This window comes from Lissotriton vulgaris, chromosome 1_1 (genome assembly GCF_964263255.1).
Source record: "Lissotriton vulgaris chromosome 1_1, aLisVul1.2, whole genome shotgun sequence".
NCBI lineage: Eukaryota > Metazoa > Chordata > Amphibia > Caudata > Salamandridae > Lissotriton > Lissotriton vulgaris.
The window spans coordinates 1,560,731,023-1,560,758,417 of record NC_141685.1 but is presented as its reverse complement, the minus strand read 5'-3'; the positions used below and the strand labels follow the sequence as shown (position 1 = coordinate 1,560,758,417).

Sequence of the window (27,395 nt, the reverse complement as noted above, 5' to 3'; positions counted from 1 at the left end):
GTTCCTTGTGCGTCCAGCTTTCAGGCAGCGATACAAATTTCAAGATAACTCTTGTAAATAATGTTCCTGTTAGAGAGAGATTAGAGTTTTGTCCAGTGGCAGTTTTGATTCGACATAAAGTAGCTCTGAGGGTTAATACGCCTGCTGCAAAGAACATACCAGTATTCTATGTGGACTGCTGACTGCATTAGTAGTCCATCAACTGTGTTTTTTGCAATTTTCACCCTGAGTGGGCTGGGTATGCTCAGACATGAGTCCCAGGCTCTCCACATCGCTGGAGTTAAGCTATCCAGGCTGAAGAAGGCTGATAGCCAGGAACCAGTCCTTGGATGCTTGATTCCGGTCTAGGAAAGACATGGCTTGGTAGTTTCTGGCTGGACTGTTCCCATGAGGCACAGGGTCAAGGCTGATTTGCATATAGCCAGTGTCTGACCTAGGGTGGTGTGGAGTGCAAAAAAATGATGGATTTAGGCCCAGACCTTTGTACTGGGGTGAATGTAAGACATTGTTCTGCATTTTGTCCATCAACTGTGTTTTTTGCAATTTTCACCCAGAGTGGGATGGGTATGCTCAGAAGTGAGTCCCAGGCTCTCCACGTCACTGGAGTCAAGCTATCCAGGCTGAAGAAGGCTGATAGCCAGAAACCAGTCCTTGGATGCTTGATTCCGGTCTAGGAAAGACATGGCTTGGTAGTTCGGGCTGGACTGTTCCCATGAGGCACAGGGTCAAGGCTGATTTGCATACAGCCAGTGTCTGACCTATGGTGGTGTGGAGTGCAAAAAAAATGATGGATTTAGGCCCAGATCTTTGTACTGGGGTGAATGTAAGACATTGTTCTGCATTCTGTCCATCAACTGTGTATTTTGCTGCATTAGTAAAGCCAGCCTTTACCCGCGCTTTAAAACAAATTGAAAGTATGAGAGAGAGGATAAATGGAGAGATGAGGGGCAGGAGGTTGGGGGATGCGCCAAAACGTATTGCTTCATCCACCAGAGCTAAAGCCGACCCTTGGCGTGTTAGCTGCTGGTAAAAATAACACAGCAGCCTGTATAACTGCAAGGACACCCTTCACAATGTAGCAGTGGGGTGAGTCAACCAAGTTTTGTTGTTTCGCCGAGTCGATTGTGCATGCGGCCTCTAGAGACAACCTCCCCACCCCTCCCTCCGCCACCGCACCCCCCCCCCCCCCGGCCGCCTTCCTCAAACAAGGCTTTATTATAATCCCTAACTTAACACCGTTTGAAGTCGGAGAAATAAACCACACGTTGTTCATTGGCTGGTACTCTTGCTTAGCTGACTACGAGTTACCAGGAAGCACTCGGGTCAGTGCTGTTTGTTACCTGACAGCAGGGCACACTTCCTAAAAAAAGAAGTGGGGGGACTCTCCAAGTTAGGTGGTGTCACAGGAAGTGACACCACAGCATGAAGTGACACCACAGCATGAAGTGACATCACGGCAGGAAGTGACATCACGGGAGGAAGTGGTACGATGGTAAAGTACCTATGCTTCAGGAGAGGGTTGAACAAGATTGGCAAGTCGAGGCACAAGTACTGACCACACATCTTACTCTTCAGATTTGTGTTGCTTTCTCCATCATGTGCTTTATTCACCTTCTGAACACCCCTGCACTCTGTGTTGCTCTCTCTCCTGTGTGCTTTCCCTTGCAAATCCCCGTCTTGCTCATTTCTCCCCTGCTCTTTTACTGTATTTCTCTCCCTCTTGTGCTCTTCTTTCCCCTTCAAACCTCTCTCGCTCCATGATCTCTGATCCTCCGTATCCGTCCTGTGCTTCTCCCCCTGGAAGATGCTCCATCTGCTCTGTATTGCTTTCTTCCTTGTGTACTTCCCCCTGCAAACTCCCTACATGCTTTTTGTTACTCTCACCCCCCTCTGTGTGCTTCTCTACCCTGAAAACAACCCCTGCTCCGCACTCCTTGTCACCCTCTTCCTTTTATGTTTCCCCAAAACCTGGAAAACACCTCCCCTGCTCTGTGTTGGTCTCTCCCTCATGTGCCTCCCTCCTCTAACCACCTAGCCCCCTGAAACAGCATTGGCAAAACCAGTAGCCCAAAAAGCGAGACCTATTGGCTGATCAGCCCCTAGTTCTTTGGCAACACGTGTCCATGCTGCCATCATCGCTTGCCATGAGCTCTTCTGATAACTTTTTATGCTCCATGCTCTGAAAGTCTTTCTTCAAACCTGACATTTATGGAAGTTCAAAATGAGTATTCAGCACAGAAAAGCTACTTGTAATTTTCATGATTTAATCACTGACCTGCCTCCTTCCCAATTTGTTTTACACCAGGATTTTCTTTTTCTTTACAACAGTCACTTCACGAACCCAGCCCTTTAGATAATGTTTAGAAATATTTGTTTTCCCCCTGACTGCAGTACTGCTTGTCTTCTAGGCATGCTTGAGAAGGATGCAATGCATCTGCAGCTTGCACTACTGCCTGTCTCCTTGGTATGCAAGAGACTGATGCAATGCCACATGTTCTGTATGTCTACGAAAAAGCATGCAAAGCTGCTATCTGTGTATTACACGCCGTATTTGTGTATGTGTGTGTGTGAGAGGGGGCTTACAAAGTTGCGCATGTCACCTACCCTATACATTTTTTTGTGTTGAGGAAGCTTGCACTGCTCCTGCCAGAATTGCTTATTTCTGTAGTGCTATTGCCTAGTGGCCCATTTCTGAAATAAGACACAGAGACCACTGCAATTGGCAAAAGATGTTTTCTCCTGTCTGTCCCATTTCTCTTTTATGCAGGCCCGGACTGGCCATAGCAGGCACCGGGCAATCCCTCGGTGTGCCCCAGGGGTGGGGGCCGGTTTTGACCCCTGGGGGCCGTTTTTGTTACAGGGCTGTTTTTGCAGCATAGCTGCAAAAAGCGGCCCTGTACCAAAATCGGCCGAAAACCGGCCCGGCAAAGAGCTCAGCGGCACCTCCAACCCCCTTGAGTGGGGAGGAGGGCGGCCGAGCACTTTGCCGAGGCCGGTTGTGGTTCCCAGTCCAGCCCTGCTTTAATACCCCTTCAGTTCTCATCCTGTGGCTCTAAGCCCGGCTCTCCCCTGTCTCGCCCTCTTTTCTTCCAGGTGTAAAGACTGATCACTACAGATAACTTTGCCTTCTCCTAATAGTCTTCAAATGACTTTTTAATTGAAGACGGCCTCCTCCGCCTCCACCGGTGCTGCATTATTTATAAGGCGGCCGCGACCTACACATGTGGCGCGCGAATTCAACACAGGAGAAGTTGTAGCCTCTGTGCAATTGGGCTGACTGGGGCAAGGCCTAGCAGCAGAAGACGAGGGGTGGGCACGAGGCAGCACCGGTGGGCAGGCGGGGGTGGGATGGGGGGTGCTACTGCAATCCGGGGTCCATCCATTGGATAGCGTCTGGAATGCAGTGTTACCTCATGTTTACCCCTTTGTTTTCACAAGCAAGCACCGACTGACGCCATCGCCCTCTCCTTTTCCCCAGCATCAATCTGCCCCGGAGATAATGTTCTTGTTTAAATCCTGACACGCGCAGTCATGAGCTGCTGATTATCATGCTTTTGATAGGCAGGGTGGACAGCGTCCACCCTGTAAAATAAGTGGGGGAACGCCGTCCACCCGCTTAGTACCCAGTCTTGTGCCCTGCTTGACAGGCAGAGGGAGTGTTTACTGACCTGCTCGTACCACTCATGTTGGCGTCAACAAGGCAGTCTCTTGAAAAGTAAGATGTTTGTGTTTGGTTGTGCATGCGGGTTTTACCATGGTAGCGTTAAACAGAAAAAAACCTGTCTGACAGTCTACACGCAGTACCTGCCTTTCCCCTATACATGTGACATCGATATGACAGTGCACCCAGTTTTCAGTTTTTTTAGGTCCCACCTTATTCTATCCCGCAGGGATTGAATAGACGAGATTATAGTAAGCGGAAAAAAAAGTCTACCTAGTTGCGGATCGTGTACAGATCATGTGATCCAGGGGCGTGCACATCGCACAACGCGCACCCACACCATTTCCGGCCACATCCCACACCATTTGTCTGAGCCTCGGCATCAGACTTCAAAGTAAGCCGCTCCTCCACTCCCCCCCCCACCAGACTTCAAAGGAAGCCGCTCCCCCGCCCCGCCACAGCAATACCGAGAGCTTGTTTCTGTTTATCACTTATCACCTTTCTCCATCTCTTTTTCACCACGCATCGTTATTCCTGGCAATGCCGCATTACGGGCTTTTTCTCCATTCTTATCCAAATCTTCACCTCTCTCCACTAATTTTATACTTTCCATTTCACTATTCGTCTTTCCTCCTTTATCTCTTCTAATTGCATTCTACCTATCTGTTTATCTTTTTATTACTCTCCTTAACTCCGTCTAACTTTTTTCTGTTTCTCACTTATCACCTTTCTCTATCTCTTTTTCACCACGCATCGTTATTCCTCTGGCCTTTTTCTTCTTTCTTTCACTTCCCATCGATCACTGACCTTTCCTTTTATTTAGTGAGTGTGCTCTTTTAGCTGTAAACATTGGGGCAGTTTGAAATGAGCCTCAGTTTGAGGCTCAGCATACTTTTAAAAAGATGTGTGGTTATATTTTCGACCATTGATTTTGTGATCCTACATAAAAGTTGGCTCAAGAAGAGCCTCTCTCTTCTGCACAGTGCTTACAAGCTGGTGATGCAGCTCAGTGGGTTGAGCATTTGCTGCGGACATCCAGCACAAAGGTTCCGATAACACGAGGCCAGCACAGCCTTTCATCCTTCTAGGAGTTTTAAAATGAATGCCATTGTGTGGGTGATAAATACAGTTATTACCAAATCGGCAACAGAAAATGTAGTTTGTGGCGAGCACTGCGTAAATGGCCATGCTAATCACATACATGCCCAGCACAGTAGAATATATACGCATTACCTGCTGCACATCACATGCATAACCTCAGGAGCACTTATCAGGCACAACACTGCACGCATCCAACACAGGACAGACAGGCCACGTTTTAAAAAGTTGGACAGTGCTGATAACAGCCATGCTTACGAAAACATGCACAGCGCCTTACAAGACCACACATCAAGACAGAACCATGAACACCTCAACTTAGCATGAAACTCAAGAGCCCTCGCTGGCACAGTATACTCGCCACGCAGGCAGCTGGCAGGCAGGGGCACCAGTGCCAGTCGAGGGGGGGGGGCATAAAGTGGTGTAGGCAGCCCTCCGGCCACACCCACCTCACGAAACGCCGCATTATGGGCTTGTTCTCCATTCCTATCTAAATAGTCACCTCTCTCCACTACTTCTCTTCATGCTCCTTTATCCTTTCTATTTCACTCTTCGTTTTTCCTCCTTTATCTCTTCTAATTGCATTCTACCTATCTGTTTAGCTTTTTATTACTCTCAACTCCGTCGAACTTTTTTCTGTTTCTTACTTATCACCTTTCTCTATCTCACCATGCATCGTTATTACTGGCAACGCCACTTTACAGGCTTGTTATCCATTCCTATCCAAATCTTTATCTCTCTCCACTACTTTTATCCTTTCTATTTCACTCTTCGTCTTTCCTCCCAAAGTCTGCAGATCGGAAACAGTGCATGTGCGCCGGGGGCGCGCACTATTTGTCCGTCTGCAAGCTTTGGGAGCAATTTTGCGGCCGCTTTGATGTTCTCAGTGAGCCACGCTGCCACAGAGAACATCAAAGCGGCCGCGAAATGCTCACCATTTGTCACCCCCTCCCTTCCAGCTGGCATTCCCCCCTCCCTTCTCGCCCATTGAGCTGTACTCTCACCGTTACTGCTATTCTAGTATCATATCGTGCCCCTCTGCTGTATCCTTGCCATCACTACTATTGCTACACAAAAACCTGGGTGTCTGATAGGAAACAAATATGTTTCAGAAGCCATACATTGTGTTAAGTCAACAAAATTGTCTGCCTAAATAACCGGATGGAACTAAATAGAGTTATGGCAATCCAACACATGTGGCCACCAGCAAAAGTAAGTGAGATCCAAGATCCAGAGAAGGATTACCATCAAAATCTTGTTGGTGATCTGATTTTTCTCATCTGGTCATCCACAGGACTGGGCTGGTGTGTCTCCAGATCAGCGAGACTACTCCCAGGGCCGCCTGGTAGGACTAGGGTCAAACCCACAATCGCCCGTTTGACCATGCGTGGGATCACCAAATGGAACAAAGAGCAGTGCAAAAAAGTGAGGGTGTGAGAAGAATAAAGTTAAAAAAGAATAGAAATCTCACAGCAATAGAACTTTAATAACCGTGAGTTTCTTTCTGTTTAAAAAACAGAACAGCGCAAAACCGCATTGTTAACAAATAACTGCTTAGGGGCCAACATGTTTCTGCCATACAGGGGAAAACATGCGTTGGATTGCCATAACTCTATTTAGTTCCATCCGGTTATTTAGTCAGACAATTATGTTGACTTAACACAATGTATGGCTTCTGAAACATATTTGTTTCCTATCAGACACCCAGGTTTTTGTGTATTTATATATTGTACAGTAGGGGATAACAACCTGGGTAGGTCTATAAACTTCCCTTAGACCCTCCAACCCCCGTCTTTGTTTTCTCATCACTACTATTGCAACACTACACCTTGCCTCTCTGCTCTACTCCCGCCATTATTATTATTGCACTGCAACACTGTGTCTTTCAGCTATATTCCCGCTATCACACTAAGACCTCATGCCCTTTTGTTCTATTATGTTATCACTACTATTATACTCCAACACTGTGCCTCTTAGTTTTATATTTGCCATCACTGCTATTACACTACAACGTTATACACTGCGCTGTACCTCCGTCATCACTACTATTACACTATGACATTGTGCCTCTTTTCTCTACTCTTAGCTCTGTATTATGACAGCACTGACATGTACAAATCTGGCGATTAATGTGCTTCGTCGTCGCTAACACTGCTGCTTTATAGTGCATTGCCTAGTGGTTAACTTGTGAATGCACTCATAAACACGGGGTAGCATCTAGGGTTACACAGCACGTGGTTAGCTGGTGGCATGCCGCGTTAACTAGCTTCTTGCTTTCCTGCTTTGTTGTGAAGGCATGAGCGTCCGTCTCACTGGTGCCATGTTCCAAAGCCCCTTTCTGCCACTGATACTCAGCTAATATTGCAAGGAGTGGTAAATACAAACTACACAGGCTTTTAGTGAAATTTTGTAAGCATTTATAAACTGCCACATAACTCAGCAACAACATTTGCAGATACTCGCACAATATCTATCTTGCATTAGCACTTCGTCCGCCCAGAACGGATTCCCGAATACAATTATGCCTAACCTCACTGTGTTGTGCGAGTAAAGTAAGTAGATTAGCGGCTCCCCCATCTTCCAAAGCCCCCTTTTGCCAGAGATACTCTGCTCATATTGCAAAGAATGATGTAAAAGGTACTGGTAACAGACTCATGTGGCAATAGCGTGAACAAAATAAAAACTGCACAAACTTATTGTGAAATTGTTTAAATGCTTATATATTCATGTTGTATTATGTTTAGAAATATTGCTCTACCCTCGCAATAGCTGCTATTGCACTACCACAATGTGCCCTGTGCTGCATCTTTGCCATCACTAATATCACAATACAACACTGTGCTCATTCGCTCTGTCTACTATAACTGCTAATATTGCAACACCATGCTCTACTGCTTCATCTCCACCAACACTGCTATCAAAGTACATTATCCAGTATTAGGGGTGTCTTTCATAGATTCACATGCCTGAATCATTCCCCGTCGTCGAGACGGGAGCCTCCGGTACATAGAAAAGTAATGTCCTATAGACATACATAGAGAGAATAGGCCTAATGGCCTCACCTTAGTAGCCTATCCTTGTCCTTATGTAAAAAGGACCAAACTCTTAGAGCCAGCCAATCAGCTAAGACCTCCCTCTAGAACCTTCCTGGCAGGAGCCTCAGTCCCTCAGATTTTCGTACGCACGTTGTGCTAGGGAGTCTCCAGCCTGAGTTCTCCTAAGGATCTCTTCAAAACCATCTACTTCACTTTTAAAAGTGGTTTCTTCATTCTACATCTCGTCAAGGATTACTTCAGTCCACTTATTTCTGCAGTAAGTGATTTCTTCCTACTGCTTTCTACAATGTCTGATTCCCAGAAGAAAGCCCTTTTCAGGGCCTGCTCTTCATGTGGGAAGAAAAGACTACATGTGGAGGATAAGCATGCCCTGTGCTTATATTGCCTTTATCCAGCCACGTCCCTAAAGACTGCAAAATCTGTAGGTCTTTCCCCAACAAGACCTTGAGGGACAGAGAGGGTCGCCTGCTCATCTGGCTTGACAGGCTCAAGGAGAGAGACAATGTGGAATCTTCAGAGGGTAGCGTTTCAAGGACCTCAGAAGTCTCTCTAAAGAGGCCAAGGGTGACTTCCCCTGGCCCCTCAGACACTCCTCCTAGGAAGGCACAAAAGAAGTCTTCAGAGGCAAGATCTACGACATCTTCAGTGTCTGCCAAAGATACCCAGACTTTTAAGAAGCCTGCTCAGTCATCTAGCAGGCATGCGCAAAGGATTACCACAGCAACAACGACTGTGTCGACGACGACAGCGTCGTCGGTTTCCCCATCGACGATGACAACTCCTTCATCGTCGTCAGCAGGTAAACCTATCACATCTATTATCCTGCTGAAACCGTCGTCGACGTCGAAAACCTCGTCGACGACGAAGATCACACCGTCGACTAAGGCGGCGTCGATAAAGAGCCCGCCGTCGACGATCACGTTGACGACAAAGGCGTAGACGAGGGCATCGACGACGAAGGCACCAACGACGAAGGCGTCGACGACGAAGACGCCGACGACGAAAACTTCGACGACGAGCTCGCCGTCGACGAGAAATGACGGGCCGACGAGCGCACCGACGTCGAGGACGTCGTCGACGGATGACTCGTCGTCGACGCTGACCTTTTCTGAGCCGTGGAAGAAATCCAGGCTTGTAGAGATGTCGTCTCTAACGCTGCCACCGTCGACGACACCAGCAACGACGGCAGGGGTTTCTACAACAAGTTCTGCGTCTGGCAAGATTGCTAAGCAGCAAATTACGCCGGAAACGACGTCTCCGAGTAAAGTGCAAACTCATTTGCCTTCAGAAATCTTCCAGAGTGAGGAATCTGAGGAAGAGGAACTCCTGGATCCAGCTACTTCCATTTCGGACCTTCATGTCAAATGCCAGAGCACAGACGAAGAACAGGAGGACATGACTTACCATGAACACTCTGTCCACACTAGTGTTCGCACGGAGGTCATCCCGATGGTATGCCTTCCGGTTTCTATTGTTAATGACCTGAAATACCTTATCCAGGATTACAAACAACGCTTCCCGGAAACACCAGCAACGGAGAGTGGGAGCCAGACGCCTGCCATAAATAATCCAGCGCCAGCCCCAAAACAGTCTCGGCCTCCCCCTCAAGTCCGCCATGATAGAGTCCAACCTCAGGTGGTAGTGTCATCGGATGAGGAGGATGATGATTTACTGGAAGAAGGAGAAGTCCAGGAAATCCAGTCGGACCATGGAGAGGAGGATGAGTATGTGGCATCGTCCCCAGCTTCACCCCAACCACGCCAAGCGGATTCACCACCTGTGGATATCGGCGGTTTCCATAAACTTGTGGAAAGGGCGGCAAAGCGATTCCATATGGTTATGGAATCAACTGAAACTGAATGCTTCTTACACGATTTCAAGGAGCAGACGCAGAAGACAACGAAGTCTATTCCAATAATAGAATTTCTATGGGACCAAGGCAAGAAACTAATGCTGACGCCAGCTTCTGTACCTGCGGTTGTTCCTCGCCTGGACAAAAAATATAAAGCCCCACTTACAGCGGCAGCTTGCCTCAATGGGCACCCGAAACCGGATTCGGTGGTTACACAGGCGGCCCAAAAGAACTCCCGCAACCCTTCCTCCCCTCTGTCGGCCCCTCCGGACAAGGAAGGCAGGAAGTTGGACACGATCGGTAAGCGATTTACGACAACATCGGCCATGACCATCAAGGTGGCCAATTCCATAGCTCTGTTGGGGCGTTATAATCGCCAACTCTGGGAAGATATAGTCCCCTATTTAGCGGAACTGCCGGACGCAGTTCAGGGAGAAGTCAAGGCACTGCTTACGGAGGGTCAAACCTCAGCAGCTGAAATCATTGACTGTGCCATTGATGCAGCCATGACCGGCTTTCGCCAACTTGCTGGAGCAGCAGTCCTACCCCGTCAAGGATGGCTTAAAGCAACGTCGTTCCGACAGGAGGTGCAGATGAAAGTGCTGGACATGCCCTTCGACGGACAGCACCTTTTTGGGGACAAGATTGATGAGGCACTACAAACCATAAAGACGGACACCGATACGGCCAGAGCACTGGGTACCTTGCAGGCGCGGAACCAGTCCTTTCGAGGCAACAGATCTAGGGGACAATCCTCTTACAGAGGTTCCTATCAAAATAGGTCCTCGTATTCCTACCAAAATAAAAATCAATACCAACAGAAGCACCAACAGAGTCGTCAGTCTTCTTACGGAAGGTCAAGTTTCAGGGGCAAAAATCAGAAGAGGGGCACTGGCGGCCACCAGTGACCAATTACTCCAGCCAGTCCAGCCACTCTATCCCTCATTGCAAATTGGAGGAAAATTGACCCATTTCATAACCAATTGGCAGCTCATCACCACAGACCGGTGGGTTCTTCAATTAATAAGATTCGGCCATTCCCTGGAATTCACCACCATCCCATCTACAACACCTCCCCGCAGACTGCCACACAAACATCTACGCCTGCTTCTCCAGGAAATATCTGTGATGCTGAAGAAAGGAGCAATCGAACGAGTTCCATCATCTCAAAGAGGAAAAGGCTTCTATTCCCGCTTCTTTCTTGTACGCAAGAAGGAGAAACAATGGAGGCCCGTTCTGGACCTCCGAGCGCTCAACTCTTTCTTAACAAGCCAATCGTTCAGGATGGTGACGATCCAAGAAATACTAGGCATGCTGGAAAAAGGAGATTTCATGACATCTTTGGATCGCCAAGAAGCCTACTACCACATCCCCATCCTCAAGTGTCACAGAAAATTCCTGAGATTCGAAGTCGCAGGACAACATTACCAATTCAAGGTCCTGCCGTTTGGCCTCAAGTCCGCTCCGCGGATTTTCACAAAGTGCCTTGCACCGGTGGCAGCTTTCCTGCGTCAAATGGGTCACCAAGTCTTCCCCTACCTTGACGACTGGCTGGTAAAGGCACCCTCAGCGACAGGCGTGACCGAATCCTCCAACGCCTGCACCAATCTCTTTCAACGGCTAGGATTAACTCTCAATCTCGAGAAATCCTGCATGATCCCTACAAGGAACATTACCTTCCTTGGGGCAACCTTGAACACGGAGTGCGCAAGGGAATTCCCTTCGATGGACAGGACAAACAAGATAATATCTCTGGCCACGGCTGTGGCGTCAAGGAAAACCCTAAAAGTTCGGACCTACAAGTCTAGCCTGGGCATGATGTCTTCTTGTATACTCCTCATCCCCCACTGCAGACTCAAGATGCGCCCATTGCAAGAGGCCCTCACGAACCAATGGACACAGAGTACAGGTTCTTTTGAGGACATTGTGAAGATAACACCAAAAATATCCAAGAGTCTGGACTGGTGGAGGTGTCGCAAGAATCTATCTATAGGCCTGCCATTTCTACTTCCAGCAGCGCCTCTGGTGATCACCACGGATGCCTCCCTGGAAGGCTGGGGCGTGGTCCTCCAAGACCTTCGGATAAGCGGCAAATGGACCACTCAGGAGAAACCGCTCCATATAAATCTTTTGGAGCTGAGGGCTGTGTATCTGGCACTACAAGCCTTTTTACCACGCATCCAGAACTCCCAGGTGCTCGTCAAAACGGACAACACCACGACGATGCACTATCTCAACAAACAGGGAGGAACGTGTTCGCTCACTCTATCACGCGAATCGCAGAAGGTCTGGAACTGGCTAGTACTACATGGAATCCCGCTCAGGGCGGACTATGTACCGGACAAGGACAATACCATTGCAGACGCCCTAAGCAGGCAAGAATCCCTCTCCCACGAGTGGGAACTGGACAAGAGCGCCCTGGATCATATATTCTCAGAATGGGGATTCCCAGGAATCGACCTGTTTGCCACCAGGGGGAACGCCAAATGCCCAAACTACGCAAGCTGGCATTCCCAACAAGGGTCACTCGGAAATGCTTTTTCCATCGGTTGGTTCAGCGTATTTGCGTACGCTTTTCCTCCGTTTCCGATGATCCCAAGAGTCCTCAGGAAGATGAAGGCGGAGCCATGTACTCTGATCCTAATTGCCCCGTTCTGGCCGAGGCAGCACTGGTTCTCTGGTCTTCATCGCCTCTCCATCAGGACACCGATTCGTCTGCGGCAGCACCCGAACCTACTGACAATGTCCAACGGGCAGGTACAACACCCGAACCTGCAATCGCTCAGGTTATCGGCCTGGCTCCTGAGCACAGAGAGTTCTGTAGCCTGAATATCCCGCAGGAATGCAGGGAACTGCTGGCAAAAGCGAGAGCAGACAGTACCAACAAAACATACTCTCTCAAATGGAAAAGATTCTGCATTTGGTGTTCAGAGCAAGGCCTGCGACCGCTGCATATCACACCCGAACAGATATTGCCATATCTGCTGCATTTGGCACAGTCTGGACTGGCGCATGCATCCATAAAGGTTCATCTGGCAGCTATCTCACGATTCACCAGAACTTTCACAGGACCATCTCTGTGGTCCAGTAGGCTTTTAAAGCAGTTCCTAAAGGGACTTTATAGATCCTTCCCGAGACCTCGGAGGGTCCCTCCGACGTGGCATCTCAATTTAGTCCTCAACCAACTCATGAGGCATCCTTTTGAACCCATTCATCGAGCATCCATCAAGTACATCTCATGGAAGACAGCTCTGTTGCTCGTCTAACATCTGCCAGGAGAGTAAGCGAGTTACAGGCTCTGTCCATTCAGGAACCCTTCATGCAGTTCAGACAGGACAGGGTGGTGCTGAGACCGAATCCTAAGTTCATACCGAAAATACCTTCAGACTTTCATCTCAATGAACCGATAGTCCTTCGGTCTTTCTTTGCAAACCCTTCCACCGCAGCAGAAAGACCGCTACATTCTTTGGACCTCAAGCGGTGTATAAAGTTCTACATAGACAAAACTAAGACTTTCAGAAAATCATCACAACTGTTTGTGGCCTACAGTAGACCAAGAATGGGTATGCATCTCACGAAACAAAGCATCTCAAGGTGGATCTCCTCAGCGATAGCATTCTGCCATGACAAGGCCGGACGGCCTTTGAGTGATCATGTTACAGCGCATTCCACCAGGGCGATGTCCACATCAGCAGCGCTGTTCGCTGGAGTGCCGATCTTGGACATATGCAGAGCGGCGACCTGGAAGTCACCGTACACTTTCTCCAGGCACTACTGCCTGGATATTGAACTTCAGAAGGATGCAGCAATGGGCCAGGCGGTGCTTCGCCATCTATTCCAGTGAGGTGAGCCTTCCGACATCCCGCCATCCGGGTATGCACATTTTTTGTCTTTATGATATTCTGCTTTATGCTATCGTTCAAATGTTGTATGATAATATGTGTATTATCTAACATGCCTGTATGGCAACATTACATCAGAAATGTGCATAATGTATTGCGGACTACTTTGATTCAGGCATGTGAATCTATGAAAGACACCCCTAATACTGGATAAGAAACGCGTTACTTACCTGTAACAGCAGTTATCCAGTATTGGTGTCTTTCATAGATTCACATGCAACCCTCCCGCCTCACCTGGACGGACTCACATCCCTCTCTAACTGTATTACGCCTATCTAGCTGGGTGCGTACGAAAATCTGAGGGACTGAGGCTCCTGCCAGGAAGGTTCTAGAGGGAGGTCTTAGCTGATTGGCTGGCTCTAAGAGTTTGGTCCTTTTTACATAAGGACAAGGATAGGCTACTAAGGTGAGGCCCTTAGGCCTATTCTCTCTATGTATGTCTATAGGACATTACTTTTCTATGTACCGGAGGCTCCCGTCTCGACGACGGGGAATGATTCAGGCATGTGAATCTATGAAAGACACCAATACTGGATAACTGCTGTTACAGGTAAGTAACGCGTTTCATACCGTGCCTCTCAGCTGTATTCTCGCTATTACTATCATCACACCACAAAACACCATGCTCCTCTCTATCCCCGCCATCACTGCAATCGCACTACAACACTGTAGCTCTTCGCTATATCCTTACCGTTACTACTATCACAAAACAAAACACTGTGCCCTCTGCAGTATCTCCGTCATTACTGCTATCCCCCTACCACATTATGCCCCTTAGCTATATCCTCGCCAGTGCTATTATCACATAAGAAAACACTGTTCTCCTCTGCTCTATCCCCGCTATTGATGTTATCATTTTGCACCACCGTGCCCGTTAGCTCTATCCGTCACATTACTGCTATTATATTACATGATTAGGCCCCTTGGCTCTGTCCCCGCAATAACGGCGATTACACTGCAACAGCGTGCCCCTCTGCTGAATCTCTGCCATCACTGCTATCGCACTACCATACCGTGCCCGTCTGCAGTATCCTTGCCATTACTACTTTCACGTAACAAAATGTTGTATCCTCGCCGCTCTATCATGCTATCACTGCTATCATACTACAATATAGTGCTCTTCTGCTCTACCGCCATTATCCCTGCTATCACACTGCAACATTGTGCTGTTCAGCTTTATCCACGGCATTAATATTATCACACTATTACATCGTGCCCCTCAGCTCTATCTATACTATCACTGCTACTACACTACCACAGCGTGCCCTCCGCTATTTCGTCCCCATTACTACTATCAAATACCAAAATACCGTACTCTATTTTACTTCTCAGCAAACTGATAATCCATTAAGTATATGTCATTATATATTAGCTATAACTTATGCCAATACTAGCATGCATTTTTATGTTTATATCTTTTCATTCCCTTTTATGATTTCTCTCCAGCCCCCTTGTGCTCCATTTTTATTCCTCTTTCCTTCTTTCTGCCTTGCTGTCCCCTCCCTTCTTCTCCCACTAACACTTCATATTTCTCTATTTTCTCTCCTCCTCTCAACATTCTGCCTTCCACTCACTTCTGTTGTTCTCTGCCTCTCTTACTAATGTCCCTTTAGACCCGTTTACATGCTCCCCTCTCTCCTTCTTTCGCAGTGTCATTGCATTTTCCTCTTTATCCCTTCGTCTCATTCTGTCACTTCTCTGCTCTTCTGTTCCTCCTCCTCTTCTCGCCCTAGATCTTTGTTCTGTGCCCCTGCTTCTCACGTCCCTTCTCTCCCACACTTTCGGTTCAGTTTAATAATGCTTTATTGTCACCGCTGATGGGATTTCAAGTGTAACCAAAACTTTACTGCTCACGGTCTAATTTACACTCTGCCAGGCCCACTTTTGCTGTGCTTTCTATGCTACCTCACACACACAACCCCCCCCCACACACACAACCCTACACACACACACACAACCCTACACACACACAACCCCCCTACACACACATACAACCCCCCCACACACACATACAACCCCACACACAACTCCACACACACAACCCCCCCACACACACAACCCCCCACACCCACACACATAACCACACCCCCCCCCACACACACAACCCCCCCCCACACACACAACCCCCCCACACACACAACCCCCCCCACACACACAACCCCCCCACACACACAACCCCCCCCACATACAAACCCCCCACACACACAACCCCCACACACACAACCCCCCACATACACACAACCCCCCACACAAAACCCCACACACATTGAACCCCCCCACACACACAGAACCCCCCCACACACACAGAACCCCACACACAATCAAAACCCCACACAACCCCCACACACACACAACTCCCCCACACAAACAACCCCCCACACACACAGACAACCCCCCACACACACAGACAACCCCAGACACACACAGACAACTCCCCACACACACAAACAAACCCCACACACACACACAACCCCCCACACACACAACCCCCCACACACACAACCCCCCCACACACACACACAACCCCCCCACACACAACCCCCCACACACACAACCACCCCACACACACAACCACAACTCCACTCCACACAACCCCCCCACACACACAACCACAACCCTCCATACACACAACTACAACCCCCCCACACACAACCACAACCCCCCACACACAACCACAACCCCCACACACACACTACCCCCCATACACCCCCCACACACGAAACTAGCTTAACCCCTTCGATGCTCATGACGAGCTCAGCTCTTCATGAGGCACAGTTGAGCTGTGCTTATGACGTGCTGAGCTCGTCATGAATAGAGGAATTCATAAAATGTTAGCACAGGAGGGGAAAACCATTAGCAGCCAAGGTGTTAACAAAACACAACAAAGCATAGCATAACACAACCTAGCATAGCATAACAAAACATAGCATAGCATAGCATAACAAAAAGCATAGCATAACAAAACATAGCACAGAATAACAAAGCATAGCAAAATACAACAAAACAGCATAGCAAAACACAACAAAACATAGCATAACAAAGCACAGTATAACAAAACAAAGCATAGCATGGCATATCATAACAAAACACAACAAAACTTAGCATAGCACAACAAAACATAGCATAGCATAACATAGCATAGCAAAACAAAGCATAGCATAAAAAAACATAGTATATAATACCAAAAGACAACAAAACCTAGCATAACAAAACACAACAAAACATAGCATAGCATATTATAGCATAGCAACACATAGCATAGCGTAACAAAACACAGCATAGCAGAGCATAGCATAACAAATCAAAGCATAGGATAGCAAAACATAGCATAGCATAACAAAGCAAAGGATAGCAAAACAAAGCAAAGGATAGCAAAACAAAGCAAAGGATAGCAAAACAAAACGTAGCATAGCATAACAAAACATAGCATAATCTAACAAAACATAGCATAATAAAACACAACAACACATAGCATAACAAAACCTAGCAAAACACAACAAATCTTAGCATAGCTTAACAAAACACAGCAAAAAATAGCATAGCAAAACCAAACAAAACATATCATAGCATAGCAAAACATAGCATAGCATACCAAACATGACAAAACATAGCATAGCATAACAAACCATTGCATAGCAAAACAAAGCATAGCATAATAAAAAACACAACAAAACATAGCATAGCATAACAAATTGATATTTGTAATGTCAATACATGTAAGTCACATAAATACAACACATATTGCATTACAAATGCTATAGGTGTCACATTTGCGAAAGTTTTAACTATTGGCATTGTAAATGACAAAACTGTTAATTTAGCTATTTTCAAAACCAACACATAAATAAAAAATGTGTCATTTACAATACCAATAGCTCAAACTTTCCTATTGCGAGACCTATTGCATTGCAAATGCTTGTTTTAGTTCTATTTAGCGACCGCATTGGTAGTATGGAAGACCTGATATAATCAGGTCTTCCTTGTAGAACACCACGGTTTCCAGACTGTCTGTGCTAGGTTGATCCAGTTCAGCTCTAGTTTCTGGTGTTTTTGAGGGGCTGTCGTAGTTTTGATGGGCAGTGCATTAAGCTCAAAGTATCTCGTGTTTGTTTCCCTTGTCTGATTTCTGGTCCCATGAGGTTTTTGAGATGAGTTTAACATAGTCCTTTTGTTAGACTAGAGCCAGTCATTGCCCTTTGCACAATGAGTACGCCACCCTCTCTTTCGTTCCCTATTTCACCCAAATGGTGCAGAAGCAACAAAGGAACTTCCTCGCAGTGAAGAAAAATCTTTGAGACAAGGGGATAAAGTATGCCATGATGTTCCCGGCATGTTTGAGGGTGAAGGTTGAGGGTAGATCATGGTTTTTTGATAAGCTTGAAGTGGCAGCTGACTGGATCGATAGCCGGCCATTGGGTGGCACTGGGTCACGGAACCGAGAGGAAGAGGAAGCAGCCCTGGAGCAAGAATGAGATCCGCCGTCCATAAACATTGACTACTCTATAATGCCAGGTACAGGGGCGTGGTCCCCATGTTAAGATGTCTGACTCTCCCCAGAGTATATTAATGGTGAAATGCGTAATGTGGACTTCAAGGGACAACTGGTTTGATTTGAGATGGGACAGGGGAGGGGAAAACGGAAAGCCGGCCTCCCTCCTCTTTACCACCTTTAGTTTTATAGTTGATTAGTGTGTAGGGTGACAGGCACTCTGCCAGTTGGGGATGGGAAAACCCCGAGAGCAGGGGTGCAGGGAGGCGGGGGGGGGTTGAAGGGGGCTGTTCTGATTTTCCTGTTTGAATTTGCTTCGTCTGGATTGTTTTAATGCGGGAAATTTACTGTTTGAATTGTTTACAGTTTTAATTGTTTCAACAACATCAAATGAAAATGCAGAGCAGGTGATACTTCGGCACAGATATGACGAGCAATAGACGGGGATCGGGGATCAGCGTACTGAGTTGGAATGTAAATGGACTGGGAGACAAAATAAAGAGGGGGATGGTCAATCAGTTTATCAGAAGACACGCCCCGGACATGGTCCTTATACAGGAAACACCCTTAATTGGTAACAAGTGCATGGCCTTACATAGAGCAGGGTATACGCTGGTGGCACACGCGGGATTCACCTCTGGGTCACGAGGGGTGGGCATACTGATTAAAAACTCATTTCCCCCTTACTATATGGGCCACATGGTCAAACAAGCGGGTAGATATGTTGGGATCTCGGGCCAAAGGGAAGGGAAAAAACCTAAGTTTGTCTCAATATATGTCCCACCTGGTCTTCAGACAGACACATTCAAAGACCTGAGTTCGATCTTCTTGACACTACCACTGGGACTCTTGGTGCTGGGTGGAGATTTCAACTCGATAATGGATGGGGAAATAGACTGACATCCACCTTGTGCACTTAGGCCCGCACAAAGGTGGCTTCCCGACTTTTTGGACACAAAGGGGCTGGTGGATAGCTGGCGGGCACAGAACAGAGGCAGAGCACAGTACACCCACATATCATGCGCGCACCAAAGATTGTCAAGAATAGACTATGTACTTGTCCCGGCCGCGCAGGCCCATACTCTCCGGGAGGTACGTCACCTGAATCGGGGCGTCTCAGATCACTTGCTTTGTGGCTCAAGATGGAATTGGATCAGGTAAACGCTGGTAGAGTAGCCACCATTAACCCATGGTACTTGAAAGACCCCATTCCAAGGAAGAACATTGACACAGCCACTGACCAATACTTCCAGGAAAATCAGGGTATGGTTGATTCAGCGCAGACCCTGTGGGAGGCATACAAAACTGTTGTTCGGGGAGAGACCCTCTCCTTGATTGCAGGGAAAAAGAGGGAACGACAAGCTGAACTTGAGAGCACAGAAGAGGACATGTTAAAATCGGAACAGGAGATGGGCCGAGCGGTAACCCCTGAGGACCTTCACCTTTTTGAAGTATCGGCAAGACGGGTTCAATAGCATCGCTAGGGATAGAGCCAAGGCGCAGAGTAGAGAGGTTTAGAGTAGAATCTATGAACACGGGGATAAAGCAGGAAAGCTGATTGCTTGGCTGGACAGAAGGGAGTGGGAGACTTGTGCCCGAGATACAGGGGGAAGACTCCAGTAGTGCTATTACGGACCTGCAAGCCATTGCAGATAAGTTTGCAGATCACTATCTTGTAGTGTATAGTACGTCTGGGAGGTTTACTGAAGTAGAAAACAGGGAGATGATTAGGGATGTTAAGTTGCCCACGTTATCGGGCGAAAACAGAGATTATTTGGAATCCCCACTGACGGACGATGAAGTGGCCCAGGCCATCAGAGGCGTACATTCGGGGAAAGCTTCAGGACCCAACGTATTCCCATCAAACTCTATAAATTGAGGTCCAAAAGCTTGCCCCATATATCCGTTGCATGTTTGAGGAGAGTGGGGAGAAGGGACAGCTCCCATATGACCAATGAGTAGCTAACAGTGGTCCTATATAAAGAAGGCAAACCCAGAACCAGCTGTGCCTCCTACAGGCCCATATTGTTGTTGAATGTAGAGCCCAAAGTCCTGGCGAAATTGCTGGTGACGTTTGGCAAAAGTCATCACCACCCTGATCCACCCGGATCAATCGGGCTTTATGCCTCATCGTAATACAGCCCTCAATCTACGTCAATTGCATGGGATCCTGGGTAGGACCCCTATGATTATGGAGCCGGCAGCCCTAGTATCATTAGACACCACCATGGCGTTTGACATGGTCGAGTGGCCCTATCTGTTTTCAGTATTGGACACATTGTGTCTTCGGTCTAAAATTCACGGGCTGGATACGCCTCCTGTATTCTGACCCGATTGCCGGGTGGTGGTGAATAATCGCAAGTCCCCCGATTTCCAGCTGAGCAGGGGCACCTAACAGGGTTGTCCCGTGTCCCGCTTCTTTTTGCACTGACCCTGGAGCCTCTGTCGGCTTGGGTCAGGAAGAGGAATGCGGTGGTCATTGGAGTAGGAAGATAAGATCTCCCTGTACGCAGATGATATTCTGATCTATTTAACCAATCCGAGAGGGTCATTGTTCTGACTTCTGGGCGTGGTGGCAATCCTTGGCAGATACTCTGGGTTTGCGATAAACTGGTCCAAATCGGTGCTATACGTCCTTCGGGGCGACCCACCGGCCATTCAAATACTTGCCCGATCTAAATTGCTCTTGAAGGTTTTCGATACCTCGGTATCTACATAACATTAGACTTGAAACTCCGTTACACCAGCAATCTGAACCCTTTCTTTTTGAAACTTAGAAACCATGTCATTCACTGGAAATCCCTTCCGCTCTCCATGCTTGGTAGAGCGGTCCTTTTTAAAATGATGGCTCTACCTTGGTTCTTGTATGCACTCCAAAACACAATGGATCCAGGCCCTGCGTCCTACTTCAGAGAAATCGAGGGTCTCCAGAGACCGCTCCTTTGGGATGGTAAACCTCGTATAACTCTCAATTGGTATGATGGAGGAATAGGGTTGCCCGACCTAAAGAAATATTACTGGGCATCCCAGCTAGCGGCTATTAATCATGGGATCTACGGACAACCAAATGATTCTGGATTTGCCATGGATAGGTGGTAGCTCCCCGGGGGGAGAATACACCAGAGCGTTATATGCGAGGCCCCGCAGATTTCCACTGACCGGACCCATGTTACACGCCGCCCAGATATGGCATGCAGTCAATAGACACCTGAAATGGGAAAATAAACTTACATTAGCCACCCCACTCTGGAATTCGGAGAAACTAGGGAGCCTCTGGAGATCTAAAGGTTTTGACAAGTGGGACCTCATTTGGATCTCACGAATAAAAGAATTCTGGGGGAGGGAACTGTCCACACATTTGACTCACTCAAGCTTCAGTTCAGTTTGAATGATAGTGAGTACTTCCGTTACCTTCAAGTTCGGCATGCGCTGCTTTCCCAAATCCCTAGGGAAACTACACTTCCGGACGCCTCTCCCCTAGAAGACAGGGTGCTGGACAGACGCCTTCCAGAGAAGACCATCTCTCTGATCTATAGGAAATTAATAAATAACTTGGAAGATCCATTGCTTAATCTCAAAAGATACTGGAACGAAGAAGGCCTAGAACTAGACGACGAAGACTGGCAGGTGGCGGTTTCTTCCCCATGAGTGGTTGCAATCCAGGCCAGGCTACTGTTAGTGCAGCTTAAAATACTACATAGGACATATGTTACGGGTCCCCGCCTAGTTCGAATGGGTCACTCAGAAAGTGAAGAGTGCAGAAGGGGCTGTGGGGAACTGGGGACATTCATTCATATATTGTGGCACTGCCATCACATACAATCATATTGGAGGGAGGTCCATCACATGCTGCGGGCAGCTCTAGGGATTGACTTGCAGCCAGAGGCTCGTAGATGCATATTAAATGTCTGGGAACCCACAGACCTCAACTCTTACACAACGCAGTGGGGAACATTAGCTTTTATGGTAGCGAAGCATAACATTGCTCAACTGTGGGGGGCTAGCCAATCGCCTCTGATAGGGAGGTGGATGGAGGATCTGAACTCGTGCATATTCAGGGAAAAGTCAGTCTACATCGCCAGGGGATGCCCGGGCAAATGGAATAGGATTTGGGAAGCTTGGAACCATTACCAGGGGGATATTTGTACCCCACCAGACCGTTCGAGGGATGCTGATGCGCTTGAGTCCCCTTTATCTACCTACTACAATAACCGTGTATCATTTTGGAATGTGTAAAATGTTATTGAGGAGCGATGGAGACACCTGCCTGTAACCACTTGATGTGTTTTGGTCGTACTGTTTAATAAAAAGAAATATATATTTTTTTAAAAAGTTAGGAAGGTAAAAATGAAAGAAAGAAGGGAAAGAAAGTAGGGCAGAAGGAAAGCAGGATGGATGGAAAGAGGGAAATGAAGGAAAGGGTGAAATGAAGAGAAAAGAGAGAAAAAAAATCAAAGAAGGAAAGAAAGACGGAAAGAAAAAAATCTAATAAATGAAAGACATCAGGAACAAAAGCAAGAAGCCAGGAAGGAAACTTGGGTAGAAAAAAAGGATGGAAGGAAAAATTGAGAGAAAAAGGCAAGGAAAGCAGCAAAAAAGGAAAGAGTAACAAAACGGGAAAAGCAAGAAGGAATTAAAGAAGAAAGGCAAGAAAGGATAGAAAGACGGAAGGAAGGAAATAAAGAAAAGAGGGAAGAAAGTAGGAAGATAGGATGAAAAAGGTAAGGAAAACAAAGTAGGATAGAAAGATGGAAAGAAAAATGGTAGAATAGATAGATAGGAAAGAAGAAAAGAAGGACTGAAAGAATGGAATGAAAGGAACTATACAGCAAAGAAGGAAAGAAAGAAAAGAACGGAAATATAGAAGAAAGAATGAAAGGAAAGAGGAAACCAAGAAGGACAAAAGAAAGAACTGTTAAATTCTTATACATGCTGCAAATTAAACCCGATAAACGCAGATTTTTCTTTCCGGGCAAACTTGATTAAAGAACTGTTGTTTATTCTGGACTCAATTTTACCATGTTCTGAAGAATTGTCAGCTTAGGAATTCACATGTTTAATACTGAAGCTTTCGGTTTGTGCACTACATGCATAGTGAAAAGAGAATAAGAACAGTTTCAAATGGATGAAATTTGTTATGTTATGGAATACCAGAAGTCAGATAAACAAAGTAGTCTTCAAAAGGAATGTACTACAACATTTACAGAAGACAGGAACTGATGAAAAGTGGAATGTGACCTGTGCTCACATCTGCTAGAAAGGTCATGCTTTCACCACAGGCTCTAAACACAAAAGCAACATAAGTAATTATGAGCTGAAAATAAAAGCACTGGCGCTGAAGGGAACTACATTGTGTGCGTGCTTGTGCTCATTGTGTAAGAGAACAATGCAGTCACTCAAAGTGAAGTTAACCAGTGGCTGAAGTAGGGTGACCCATTTCCCCATGCTGTATGCTGTAGTGGATAGCAGCAAAGTATGAATGACACAACAGACCAATAAATGAAGAGAGGTGGCTGAAAGCCTCCTTAAGTTAGTATATATACATGTAATTCTAGTAAATTCAAAAGGTCTTAGCTAACGCAAGACCTCAAAAAGGATAATTTTCATATAGCAGCCTTCGTACTATTTACAATCTTATAATAAATTTCATAGATGAAAGTCATCTTTCTGCCTCTCAACCTAACAAGCTATGGACGGGTTTGGTTATGAAGGATCCATTCATTCTCTCTGACAGATTGCAGAGCTGTGAAGCTGTTGAACAAGTGCACAGAACCCCAAAACCACAAGCTATTTGTTCCTTGGCTGTTTGAAAAGGTTAGAGGGTTATACTAAATCTCAAAATCCAACAGAAATAGGGCTTTTAGTGTTTGCAATCTCGTGTAAAAGTTAACAAACTGTTATTTGTGTCTACGGCAATATACCAGGTAAAACTCCAATATGTCGTCCTAAATCAACATCGAAATTACAAGATGTAATTTGGGCATTCAAGAAGAAAGTTTATTTATCTGCTCTGGAGTAAACCTACTTATAGGTGCCTACATCGTTTTCTGAACAGTTTTGGTTGGTAGGTTTGACTTCTCTGTCACATGGCCAACAAAGTGTATTGTTTGTTTCAAACAAAAGCTTTGTTCCTCCGAAATCTGTTTGGAGGTTTTTAGAGTAGATAGATATTGCAATTTGATGGAGGCAGCAAAGAGCCGGACACTGCACATTTCAATTTATGAATGCTTATTTAACCAGCAAACAGACAACTGGAGACCATGAAAGTTGTGAGTCTCAGAGTACATCATTCTGTTACTTTGTAGTATTTGGAGTAGTTCTACAAAAGTACTACTCGCATACCCTAAAATGCTCTTCAACAACAAATGGCTGAATATCTCCATGCAGAGACTTCATCTACGTGCGTAGAGTTCTCCGTATACTTTTTAGCAGTGAATGTGGGGGAGTAACTGGAAAATTGGCAATACATACTAAATGGGGTGGATTTAGGGAGGGGCATGATGAAGGGTAAGGAGTGTTTTTGGGAGGGTCATGCAATTATAAATACACCCACAAAAAAGTAAGCCCATTGCTGGTCATAACCTCCAATTCTGAATTTTCTATAGCCAAAACACACCCAAAACGGAAGTAAATTTACTCCAGCCCTGCCTTGGAGTAAGTCCAGCACCACACATGGCAACTCACAGCTACTACAACACACTCCCATTAAAACAGTGGAGCTGAGGACTTAAAATAACTCCTTGTAGGAAGTAATTTTAAATATAATCATTTCAATTTTAAAATTACATATGTCTTTGTGTCAACAGTTATATTGAATTAAAAGTAAGTTTTAAGTCAAATTCATATTTTGTTATGGGATAAAATGTATAAAGTAAAATATCTACGATTTTAATAAATTACAATTAATTAAAAATACTTTCTACTAAATATTTGCTAAATACATTACAAATGTTAGTGAGGGTGAGATTATGTTTAAATATTTAAAATATTTTAAAATTAAACGAATATATTTAATTTGTTAACATTTAATCTGAGTTCATGCACTATAGCATTTTAGGTTTTTTGTTGAACGCTAACAATAATCATTGTAATTTCATTTACATTTTTATTTTGCAATAAAATATTTGTAGTTTTTTTTAATAGTTAAAAACGTTATTATTTTCCATATACTTTACCATAGGAAGAGATTCCCCCACCCATATCCCCCTAAAGTGTTGGGCTACATGTGAAAAGTTAAGATTAGTATCTCTACACTTATAAACAGTGGGCAAAGGCATGTATGGCTGCACCAAGAGTTAATTTACACTCTTAAATGGTGAATAGCAAAATGTAGTTAAGTTTCTCCTAGGTGTAGTTCTAAATTTACTCGTGAGTGAATCTACTGATGTAAATTTACCTTCATGAATAGTCTAGTTAAGAGAAAAGCTACTTAGAGTAATTGTCTAGGAAGGACAGCTGTACCAGGACATTGAAGTTTTATGATTAGTAATTTTATCCAAATTCAGTGAGAAACAGAATGATGCATCATAATGAAGGCTCTCTGCCTTTTTAAGTTTGAGGTAATAATATATAATACAGTATGTTAAGTGGATGAAGTTGGGCCCAATGAAATTCTCAAGTTGGTGATAACAAGCAATGAGGAATTTATCACCACTGTTGAGATTAGGGAACAGTTAGTCTGCATCAGAGCTTTCCAGACTTTTTATGTTGGTGATACAATTTTTAGACATGCATCATTTCAAGACACAGTAATTCAGTTTTACTAGCACCCCGAAGGTTAAACTAACCTATTTCATTTGGCTTCAACATCTAACAGACCCATTCGTTTCACACCTTTGTTCAATTGTGCACTCACTCGCATTTGCTGTGTTTCCTATTAGGATACTAACCAGCCCACCTCAATCGTAGTTCTACCTCAAAAAGGATAGAGGAGAGGTGTCAACCAAAGCATTCAAAAATTGCCCCTGCTACAAGGAATAGTCTATCTATTAAAAGTGTGGCTAGCACCAGGTCTTTAAAACGTGTCCCTTGGTTATTATACACGTGGATTGTACTCTCTGCCATAATGTTGATATTATTTTCCTTCCGCATATAAATAATGTCATACCCTAGGGCAGTCAGACTTTTTAGACCCCCTTCTTGCAACTATATGAGCTCTCTCTATCCCAGCTTGGAACAAGGTATCCTCCTTTTGCATTGCACTGAACGATTACCTTAGACATTTGTAAATATTATCATCTTCAATATGGCCTAGCATGTTGTGACCTAGTATGTTGTCTCTTCGTGAACTCGTATTACTCCTAGATGGTCCTTCTTTGGGTTCTAGGTGCAGTAATGAAGAATTTCAATGTACATTTGCAAACAGTTTCTTTCCGGTCAGCTGAACTGCGTCGCATACATCATTTGAACAAAAGGTTGTTGTAAATGAACACACATTTTATTAGTTTTGCTTTAAAATATAGGCAGCAAACAGAAGATGAATAATGTTTACCTTACCCAAGGATTCTCCTGATTTGAATATTAGCCAAGATATAATGATTTTATCTAGTAACATGTCAGCTGGAGCTGGACTTGGAACTTCCAACTCATAAATTAAATTAATAATTGATCTTTCATGAATCCTCTAGGATGGTCAATAATTTTCATTAAAAACTAAGTAAGGTTAATGTTGTGCCATAGTGGACATGCGATGCCGGGTCCTGGTGCCGTGGGGCATAGTTTTCTTAAAGACACGTGCTTCTTACCAGTTGTTCCCAGGGACAACATTTGTGTCCTTGTTGTCTATCATCCAGGTATGGTGTCTGGCCTCTAAGTGTACTTATCTCTCTCCTACTAGTTGATTTCATCCACCAATCATGCACGTTTCCCTGACGTCCTCTGACCAGCTTAATATACATGCTGCTCTGCAGCAAGACACAAGGACAATTTATGCCTTTGGCCAAGGAAACCCATAAAAATATTACCTGAATCCAGTGATTACGTCCTTCACTCACCCATCTTTGATACAAACAAGAAATGTAGTGCAAGGAGGAGTTGACTTATTTTTTTATCCCAGTTCAAGATGGCATCCCCTTCAGGCTAATCCAACACTGTTTACCAAACCAGGAGGCACGTTAGTTATTAGAGGATGTAATTTCCTTTACCACCATATGTAAGGAACCTGACATTTAGGAAGAATGTGCTGCAACACATTCAAGACAAGAGAAGAAAGTGCAGACGTTGCTCCCTGCTGTTGACAGGCTGGCATCAACAACTTGTAGCCCTAGAGGGCTCCTTATTCTCTTCCAGAGATTAGCTCGCATTGCACAGTGTCAGATGCTGCAACTGTTTGACAATC

General features: G+C 45.6%; 1 protein-coding gene across 1 annotated transcript in view; it reads left to right on the top strand.

The window, feature by feature from the left end:
• The window catches only part of ANKS1B (ankyrin repeat and sterile alpha motif domain containing 1B), a 523,840-nt gene that overhangs the window by 240,025 nt on the left and 256,420 nt on the right, over nucleotides 1-27,395 (top strand). The gene's annotated exons all lie outside the window — the stretch shown is intronic.